This window comes from Nicotiana tabacum, chromosome 2 (genome assembly GCF_000715075.1).
Source record: "Nicotiana tabacum cultivar K326 chromosome 2, ASM71507v2, whole genome shotgun sequence".
NCBI classification, from domain to species: Eukaryota; Viridiplantae; Streptophyta; class Magnoliopsida; order Solanales; family Solanaceae; genus Nicotiana; species Nicotiana tabacum.
In genome coordinates, this window is record NC_134081.1 from 38,573,921 (window position 1) to 38,585,058 (window position 11,138).

Here is an 11,138-nt window from a genome sequence, read left to right on the forward strand (position 1 = left end):
AGCAATCAAGCTAGAAACTATGAAAATATTATTTAACTCCAATTCATATGGATACGATATTATACTATACTATCTTTTACTAGCGAGCATAATTTAAGTGTGTGTTTCGAGCTCGTCAAATTTTGGCATCGTTGCCGGGGATTGGCAATCAATAGTGTTTGAAATAGTTTGTAGTGCTAATTAAAGAATTTTTATTTTTATTTTATTTTATCTTTCCCTTTTTTACGTTTGGTATTCTTTGACTGTGCGTAGGTTACAGGTTCAGAGTGGTGCATGACTAGAACTTCTGCGAAGAAAGTGCTACCATACGAGCCAAAAATTGAAAAACAATTGCGACAACTGAAAAAGGAAAGAAATCTCACCAAGACAACAGAAAAAGTTGGGTAGTCCTTAACCAAAGAACTTATGGCTGGAAACGGTGAAGATAATGTGGATTTGGCTGTGAGTGAAGCATCCCAACGAAAAGAACAAGCTACACGGGATGGTGAGGAAGAAGCTATTAGAGATCCGCAGAACATCTATGAAGAAGAGAGGGGTCTCAAACTTAATCAACATCAACCCTTGCTTGGGAGACCACTTGGCAATTATGCTAGACTGGTCTACAATAAAGGTTCATCAAGTATTAGACCACCCCCAATTGATGCTAATAATTTCGAGTTGAAACAAGGGTTTCTCCAAACCCTTCAAAATTGTTGTGTCTTCAGAGGGAAGATGAACGAAGATCCAAACAACCATCTAATGGACTTCGAGAAGATTATGAACACCTTTCAATGCAATAGTGTGTCACAAGATGAAGTTTACTTAAGGGCATTCCCCTTCACACTCAAAGATGCTGCAAAGCTGTGGCTTCGAAGCTTACCCACGGGATCGATCAGAACATGGGAGAAGATGACTAGAAAATTCTTTGATAAATATTTCTCCTCAACTAAAATGGGCAAGTTTAGAAGGGAAATCCATAACCTCTGCCAGAAAGATACGGAAACTATTTTTGAAGCATATGAGAGGTTTAAGGAGATTGTTAAAAAGTGTCAACATAGGGAATTGAACTCTGGATGCAACTCCAGAACTTTTGGGATGGATTGACACTGGCCTCATGTAGAACACTGAGCAATGCAGTTGGAGGCCCTTTGATGAAGATGAGTTGTCTGAAGATGCAAATCAGTGGCCTTCTGAGAGTGCTGAAAGAACAAGGTCGACAGGTGTTCACTAGGTTGATGCTAACATATCTATGCATGTACAGCTTGATGCTTTGGCTAAAGAAATATGGAAGCCGAGCTTAGCTACAATACAAAGTGAGCCTCATACAACATTTGATATATAACGGAGAGGGCATCCTACTCATGAGTGTCAAACCTCAACTGAGGAAGTGAATGTTATAGGAAATTATAATGCAATGGGTCAGAGGCACCCCTATTTTTCATGGAGTTCACCTGGAGGTACTGCAAATGCGTGGCAACAAAATAACTCTAGACCTCACGGACAAGGAACTCCAGTCTTCCAAAATCAGCATAGGCAGTAGTTTCAGCCTCAATAGTCCAATCAGCCTGGTCTAGATGATCTAATGAAGGCCTTCATTATCAAGACAGATAAGAGGTTGGACGCTCACGGGGAAGCTACCAAAGAATTGGGCACTGGTTTTCGAAACTTGGAGAGACAAGTGGGAAAGATTGCAACAATATTATCTAAGAGGGTTCCAGGCACTCTCCCCGCTGATACTGAGAGAAATCACAAAGAAATAGTGAATGTTGTGACCTTGAGAAGTGGGAAAGTATTGATGATTGTTTGTAGATTATAACTCTAGTTTTATGTATTGAAGCATTTTTGGAGGATTTAATTGTTGCATCTATATTCACTTGTTCATATAATCGAGAGAGGCATGACTTGTGATATCTTTGCATTATATTGATGGGTGACATCATAGACTCTTCTAAGTAATCGAAAGAGGCTAGTTGAATCATTGACTAAACCTAGTTAGGAGAATAATCGAAAGAGGTTTTCCCAAAGACCCATCCTTTACGCATTCTTGCATATCTTTACGTGCTTACATTAGTTCATCTTTTGAGGTTAAGGCTTAATCGAGAGAGGAGTTTTTGCTGAACGTTTGAACTAATAATTGAGTGAATTCGAGAGAATCACTTGAACATTAGGAGTGAATTATTTAGAGTTAGATCCCAAACAAATATCTTGCACCTATCCTATCAAAACCCTATTTTCTCCCATTGATAACTTCCTTGCTTACCTTTGTTGCGATAGTCATTAGTCAATAGCTTTATATTCTTAGTTAATTTTAGTTATTAACCATATAAATCTCAATTGTTGATTCTCCTGGATAAAAACCAAGCTAGAAACTACAAAAATACTGTTTAACTCCAATCCATGTGGATACGATATTATACTATACTATCTTTGACTAGTGAGGATAATTTAAATATGTGTTTCGAGCTCGTCAGTCTCACCCCAAAAGTACATGTTATAACATTTCCAACTTGTTGACTTTCGGCGAAACTTATTTGCTTCATTTTGTTTAGCTTCTAAGCCTTCCAACCCTCTTGGTACTTGTTATTCATGATCTTAAATATTTGTAACCTCCATGATAACATGATTAACTTATTTTTTGTACTTTCAAAGATGATCTCATTTATGAGCTTACATTAATTGGCTTACAACGGACTCTCACGTACTAAAACATGGGGTGTAACACCTAATTTGTAGCTATTGTTGTAGACAAATTCTGCAAGTGGAAAGAACTGATCCCAAGTGCCCCCGAAATCCATAACGCAGGCATGAAGCATATCCTCCAATACTTGAATGGGGCGTTTGGACTCTCCGTCCATCTAGGGGTGAAACGTTGTACTCAACTCAACCCGTGTGCCTAGCTCATGTTGTACCGCTCTCCAGAAACGTGATGTGAACTGCGTACCCCAATCAGAGATGATGGATACCAGCATGCCATGAAGTCAGACAATCTCGTGGATATAGATCTGAGCTAGCTGCTCTGAAGAACAGTTAGTCACTACCGAAATGAAATGAGCCGACTTGGTCAGCATGTTCACAATCACCCATACCACGTCAAATTTCTTCTGAGTGCATGGGATCCCAACAACGAAGTCCATGGTGACACACTCCCATTTCCACTTGGGAATCTCAAGTCACTGAAGCAAACCACCCGGTCGCTGATGCTCATACTTCACCTGCTGACAATTTAGCACAGAGCTACATACTCTACTATGTCTTTCTACATACTCTTCCGCCAATAGTGCTGCCTCAAGTCCTGATACATCTTAGTGGCACCCGGATGAATGGAGTACCATGAATGATGGGCCTGCTAAAGAATAAACTCACGCAACCCATCCATATTGGGCACGCATAACTAGCCTTTCATCCGCAACACACAGCCATCTCCGATTGTAACCTCCTTGGCATCTTTGTGTTGAACCGTGTCAACCAAGAACTCGACTTGGCTCCGAAACATCCAATCTAACAAACTGGTTGGCTAAGACCTGAACATCTAATGCTAATGGCCTCTCTGTTTCTAGTAGATATGCTAAACTACCCAAACTCTCTGCCTTTCGACTCAAGGCATCGGCCACCGAATTTGCCTTCCCGAAATGATATACAATGGTGATATCATAGTCCTTAAGCAACTCTAACCACCTCTACTGCCGCAAGTTAAGATCTTTCTGTTTGAACAGATGTTGTAGACTCTAGTGGTCGGTAAAGATCTCACAAGGGACACCGTACAAATAATGCCGCCAGATCTTCAATGCATGAACAATGGCTACCAACTCCAAGTCATGGACCGGATAATTCTTCTCATGGGTCTTCAGCTGTCGAGACGCATAGGCAATAACCATACCATCTTGCATCAACACTGCGCCATGGCCAACACGTGACGAATCACAATGCACAGTATAAGACCCTGATCCCATAGGAAACACCAACACTCTCATTGTAATCAAAGCAGTCTTGAGCTTTTGAAAGCTTGCCTCACACTCCTCGGACCATCTGAAAGGAGCACCCTTCTGGGTCAATCGGGTCATAGGTGCAGCAACAAATGAGAAACCCTCTAAAAATGACAATAATACCCGACCAAACCAAGGAAACTCTAAATCTCAGTGGTCGAAGATGGTCTGGGCCAACTCTACACTTCTTCAATCTTCTTCGAATCTACCTTGATCCCCTCACTTGACACCACATGACCCAAAAACGCCACTGAATCAAGCCAGAATTCACACTTTGAGAATTTTGTATACAACTTCTTCTCTCTCAATGTTTGGAGCACAACACTCAAGTGTTGCTCATAATCTTCCCGACTGTGGGAGTACACCAAGATGTCGTCAATAAACACAATGACGAATGAATCATGTTAATGCTAGAATACATTGTTCATCAGTTTCATAAATGTTGCTCGGGCATTGGTCATCCCAAATGACATCACAAGGAACTCGTTGTGACCATACCGAGTCATGAATGTAGTCTTTGGAATATCTGTATCCCGAATATTTGGATGATGATAACCCGACCACAAATCAATCTTTGAGAACACTCTGGCATCTTGCAGCTGATCAAATAAGTCATCAATGCGTGGTAATGGATACATGTTCTTTACTGTAACCTTGTTCAACTGCCGCTAATCAATACACATGCACATAGAACCATCTTTCTTCTTCACAATCAAGACCGAAGCACCCCACGGCGATACACTAGTCCAAATGAAACCCTTACAAGCAACTCTTGCAACTACTCCTTTAGGTCCTTCAACTCCGCTGGGACCATATGATATGGTGGAATAGAAATGGGCTGAGTATCCGGCAACATGTCAATAACAAAATTGATATCCCAATCTGGCGGCATGACCGGAAGATCCCCTAGACATCTAGAAAGTCTCTCACTACCAAAACTGACTCAATGGTAGGAGTATCAACACTGGCATCTCTCACAAAGGCTAGATAAGCATCACATCCCTTCTCAACCATCCCTCTGAGCCTTTAGAAATGATACAACCTTGCTAGGAACATAATCCAATACACCCCTCTACTCTAACTGTGGTAAACCTGGCACAACCGGCGTCACAATCTTGGCGTCACAATCTAGAATAGCATGATAGGGCGACAACCAGTCCATGCCCAAGATAACATACAATTCTACCATATTAAGTAACAATAGATCAACTATGTTCTCAAACCACCAATAAGGAAATACGACTGATACACACGGTCCACAACAATAGAATCTCCCAAAGGCGTGGACACATAAATAGAACTCAAAGGATTGAGTGATATATCAAAACATGGAGCTAAGTAAGATGACACATATGAATAAGTGGAGCCCAAATCAAATAAGACTGATGTATCTCTATGGCAAATCGGAACCATACCTGTAATGACTGAGTCTGAAGCAACTGCCTCCGTCCTACTCTGAAAAGCATAGAATCTAACCTGGCCTTCCCCTCTAGGGCGACCTCTACCCGCCCGTCCCCCACCCCTAGCTGGTTGTGCGGGTGGGGAGACAACTAGGGCAGCAACCATGGCCTAAGAAGTCTGTGGACCTGACTGAATCCAAGGAACCTGAGTAGTCTGTGGAGGTGCACCCCTCCTGAGTCTGGGGCAGTCTCTAACCATGTGACGGGTATTACCACACTCAAAGAAAGCTATCGGTGGGCGTGGTTTCTATGACTAGCTCGGGCCTGGTCGGCTAGATTGACCGCTTAAGGTACCCCGTGTAGGATGTGCACTAGAAAATGCCTGAGCAATGTGGGCAACCTGAGATCTCGGAACACCTGGAGCTCCACTAGAAGCTGGAAGTGATGAATGGCCTGGATGACTCACATAGCCCCTACCATGATGGGCTGTAGCTGTAGTGTGACCACCACTAAATCCTCCCATACCACGAGGCCTCTTGGCCTCCCTGTCTTCTCTCTCACGGCCACGCATACCCTCCAACCTCCGTGCAATCTCTACAACCTGCTGATATGGTGTATCTATCTCTAACTATCAAGCCATGCTGAACCTAGTACCATAGTTGAGCCCCTCGATAAATCAACGGACTCGCTCTATGGTTGTAGAAAACAAGGTAGGTGCATGTCTGGACAAATCACTAAGTTGGATAGCATACTCCGACACTGTCATAGTACCCTGGCACAACTGCTCGAACATTGTGCGCTATGCATCCTAAAGGGTCTGAGGAACAAACTCTCTCAAGAACAACTCTGAAAACTGAGTCCACATAAGTGAAGCTGCATCGACTGGGCTGCCCTCCTCGTACACCTGTAACCACTGATACACTGCTCCCTACAGCTGGAACATAGTAAAAGCAACCCCACTCGTCGCAACAATACCCATAGGTGCAGAGAATATGGTGGTACTCCTCTACAAACCCATGTGCATCCTCTGAAGCTAAACCACTAAAAGAAGGAGGGTGATACTTCTTGAACCTCTCAAGTCTAATATGCTCTTCCTCAGATGTTATTGCTCTAACCGCGGGCTGAACCGGAACAACATGTTGTACTGGTATAACCTCTAGGACCTGATCAACCCGGACCCTGCTGCTCTGGATACGGGTCATGCGAGTTTGAGCTCCTCCCCCCATCCTGAGATATGGCTAGTAGAAGTGGAAGCAACCCCGCCTGAGCTAAGGTCCTGAACATGCTCAAGAACTTTACGAGGGTCCCCCACCTTGTCACGACCCCAATTTCCCTCCGAAGTATGTCATGATGGAACCTAGTCTCTACGAGTAGGTAAGCCTAACAGTTTATAATAACCTGGCAGAAATAATTTACAAAATACTACAACAAAACAGAATAACTGATGTAAACTTCCAAAAACAGAATCAACAATAATACACTCACAAGACCGGTTGAATTGAATCATAAGCTCTACATAGTAAAACTAGAGTATCTACTACATCACTGACTGAAAGAAAATACAACATGAAATAAGAATAAAGGAACGTGACTCTGAGGCCTGTGGACGCCGACCAGGTATACCTAGAAGTCTCCGTGAAGTAGCTAATAGATGATTACTAATGACCGGCACGAGCAGACATACCTGGATCTGCACAAAAATATGCAAAAATGTAGTATGAGTACACCACAATGGTACCCAGTAAGTATCAAGCCTAACCTCGAAGAAATGGTGACAAGGGGTCGACATCGATACTCACTAGTTGTAACCCGGCCGGTCGTTTTGAGTATTATAGCATTTTTCCCCCATTTATTGCTCATTCTATATTCTTTTATTGTTATGTGACTTGTCAGGGTGGTTGGTTTGGTTCTGGGGATGTTTCGAAATGAATAGGGACATTTAGTCCAAAGGTTGGATGCCTAAGTTGAAAGAGTTTACCAGATGTTGAGTTAAGTGTAAATAGCTCCGGATAGAGTTTCGATGGTTCTGATAGCTCAGTTTGGTGATTTTGGACTTAGTAGTGTATCCGTATATTGGTTTGGAGGTCCATAGGAATTTTAGATTGAACTGGAAAAAGTTGGAAAAGTTGAAGTTTGGAGAGTTGAGAAGTTTGACAAAGAGTTGACTTTGATGTTACCGGGCTCGGATTTTGGTTCCATAAGTTATATTAGGTCTGTTGTGTCATTTATGAATTATGTGAAAAATTTGAGGTCAATCGGAGTTGGTTTGATAGGTTTTGGCATGGTTTGTAGAAGTTGGAAATCCATTAGTTTATTAGGTTTGAATTGTGGTGCGATTCGTGATTTTGATGTCGTTTGATGTGATTTGAGGCCTCGACTAAGCTTTGTATGATGTTTTAAGATGTGTTGGTATGTTTGGATGTGGTCCTGTGGGCATCAGGTGATATTCGGATTGATTACGGATTGAGTTTGGCCTTATTGAGCTGCAGATTTTTCTGATGTCTGGTTTCCTTATTCGCCTTTGCGAGATGAGTCTCGCGTTCGTGAAGGGTATCTGGGATGCAGGTGAAGTTTGTACTTAGCATTCAAGAAGAAGGCCTCGCATTCGCGATGGTCTATGAAAATTGTGCACCGCGATCGCGTTTGCGTAGAAGGATGAGGCCGACTTGGGCACCAGGCCTTAAGCCTTCGCGTTCGCGGCCATGGACACGCATTCGCGTAGGTAGAGCTCTATGAAGCATCGCGTTCATGAGGGAGACTTCACTTTTGCATAAGTGGATTTTTGGGTTGTTGAGTTTTGTGCTTCGCGCACGCGAGGCAATTTCCGCGTTCGCGAAGAAGGGCATTTGGGCAGCAGATATTTATTTCAAAATCAAGGGTTTGAACCCATTTTTCATATTTTGAGCTAGAGACCTCAGATTTAGGCGATCCGTGAAAGGATTTTCAACGATTTTGATTGGGGTAAGTGATTCTAACTCAATTTTGGTTGTTATACATAAATCTATCATTGTTTTTACCATTTAATTAGTATTTTGCGTTGGAAAATTTTGGGAAAATTTGTGAAACTTCGTAGACCATAATTTGAGGATTTGGAGGTCGAATTGAGATTGGAATTGAGTAATTTTGGTATGGTTGGACTCATTGTTGAATGGGTGTTCAAATTTATTTAATTTTGTCGGATTCCGAGAGGTGGCTCGGGGTTCACTTTTTGGGTTTACTTTTTGACTTTGGTTAAGGAACCTAACTTTATCATATGGAATCGATTTTTATAGCTTGTATTGATTGCATTAAGTTGTTTCTGGCTAGATTCGAGTCATTCGGAGGCCGATTCGCGAAGCAAGGGCTTGTTGGTGTAGGGATTTCCGCGGTTTGAGGTAAGTTACACTTCTAAACTTGATACTGAGTGTATGAATCCCTGAACTACGTGTTATGTGGTTGGTATTGAGGTGATGCACATTCTAGGTGATGGGCGTGTGGGCATGCACCGTGGTAATTGTCTCTCGGTTATTTCCGTGGTACCGTGTAGTTATCAAATCTTATTGCTATTCATGAAATTCCTACTTGTTAGAGTAATTGAGCTACAATCCATGTTAGAAATCATGTTTAGACTATATGCTTATTTTGTTGGGACCCACGGAGGTCGTTTCAATTGTTGAATTATTTGGTTAAATTACAATTATTTACTCAGTCACATCTATAATTTGTATATGATATCTCAGTCTCTGTTACCTTCTGTTGTTACATAATATTATCATTGTTTGGGTTATTTGTCATGAGATTTGTGAGCCTGAGAGACTGGAGAGATTGATGATTGCGTGAGGCCGAGGGCCTGGTTGTGAGTGATATTTATCAGATCGGGTTGAGCGCCGCAACAGGCTTTATTGATTCATGATGGGATAGGACTGCACGCCGCAGCATGCCATGTTGGCTTATATTAGCGCTTGGGCAAGATCCACCCCTCTGGAGTCTGACATACCAGTAGTGAGCGTAGGCACCACTAAGTGCTGAGTGCGAGTGCCGAGTGCCGAGTGATTTATAGTGTTGAGTGATTGGGGTACTAAATGATTGCGTGTGCTGAGTGAGGTTGAATACTCTAAGAGCATCAGTATATGAGTTTATCACTATGTTGCATCACAGGTGACATGCATATTTGACATGTAGACATAGAGATCTAGCACTCCTCATGTTTGCTATACTTGGCATATTTTTATCAATATTGAGCCTAAATGGTTGATCTTGAAAGCATGTCTAATTTTATGTACTGTGTACAATAGTGTATGAGATTTTCTCTGAGTTATTACCGTCAATTTCTTGTCATATCTATACTATTATTATGTGGTTCAGACTGTACCTATCTGAGCTCATCACTGCTTTTAGCCCAAGGTTAGTCCTGTTACGTATTGAGTACATTGGGTCGGTTGAACTCATACTAAACTCTACACTTCATGTGCAGATCCAGGTACTTCTGGGCACGGTGGTTGCTAGACTTAGAACATTTCCTGCTTGGAGACTTTTGAGGTAGCTGCGTTGGCGTTCGCAGACCTTGACTCTCCTTCTTTTATTCAGTTTATTTAGCAATGTTCTATCTTTCAACATAGTTGTATTAGAAGTTTTAACTATGTTGATATTTGGTAGTTCATGTACTCTGTGACACCTAAATTTTGGGGGAATTTGTATGGTGTCGCGGTATTTCTTATCAGTTATTTGTGAGAATTTTTGCTATTTAACTTGTTTCTTCATAATTTCAAATTTAAAAATGCATATTTATTTGTGACTATCAGCTTGCCTAGTTTTGTGATAGGCGCAATCACAACATGTTGAGTTTGGGTCATGACAAGTTGGTATCAGAGCCTAGTTATACAGATCTCACAAGTCATGAACAGGTTTAGTTGAGTCTTACGGATCGGTACGGAGACGTCTGTACTTATCTTTGAGAGTCTACCGAACTATTACGAAAACTTTGCTTTCTTGTATTCTTGTCGTGCAGATTTGTTGATTCCGGAAACTAAACTTCTACTATTTTATTCTCTCACAGATGGTGAGGACACGGGCTACCGGATCGGGTAAACAGCTACCAGTACCACCAGCTAGGGCCGCGAGAGGCCAAGGTGGAACTCGTACAACAGCTAGTCCAGCACCTTTGGAGCTACCAGTTGCTCCAGCTCAGGAGCAGATTCCAGGTGCAGCTGTGCCCGTTTTGATTCCAAGCCTTTAGGAGGATTTGGCCTAAATATTGATTGTATGCACTAACCTTGTTCCGGCAGTTTCAGTTCAGGCCGCACTAGCTACTTCTAATGCTAGGGGAGGTGCACAGACTCTCGCTACCCGTACTCTAGAGCAGGTGGTTCAGGGACTTCAGACACCAGGGGTACTACCAGCCCAGCCGGTTATAGTTTCTCAGGACGATATGGGCCCACCTATGAGTGATGAGAAGCAGAAGACGCTAGAGCGATTTGGGAGGCTCAGGCCTCCAACATTCAGTGGGGCTGGGTTAGATGATGCTCAGGACTTCTTAGACATGTGGTAGAGGATTCTTCGCACTACGGGTATTCTGGAGACTAGTGGAGTCTCATTTACTACTTTTCAGCTATCGGGGGCGGCCTTCAGATGGTGGAAGACTTATGAGTTGAGCAGGCCTACTGGCACTGCACCACTTACATGGCATGAGTTCTCCGTTCTCTTCTAGGAGAAGTTTTTTCCACAGACCCGCAGGGAGGAGTTGTGTAGGTAGTTTGAGCAGCTACGCCATGAGGGGTATGTCTGTGACCCAATATGA

General features: G+C 42.5%; 1 non-coding gene across 1 annotated transcript; it reads right to left on the bottom strand.

Annotated features, from left to right (window-relative positions):
- Positions 1-936: 936 nt before the first annotated feature.
- On the bottom strand, positions 937-1,043 carry LOC142174105 (small nucleolar RNA R71). Its single transcript, XR_012703445.1, has one exon. It is a non-coding gene; the product is annotated as a small nucleolar RNA R71 (small nucleolar RNA).
- Positions 1,044-11,138: the final 10,095 nt, after the last annotated feature.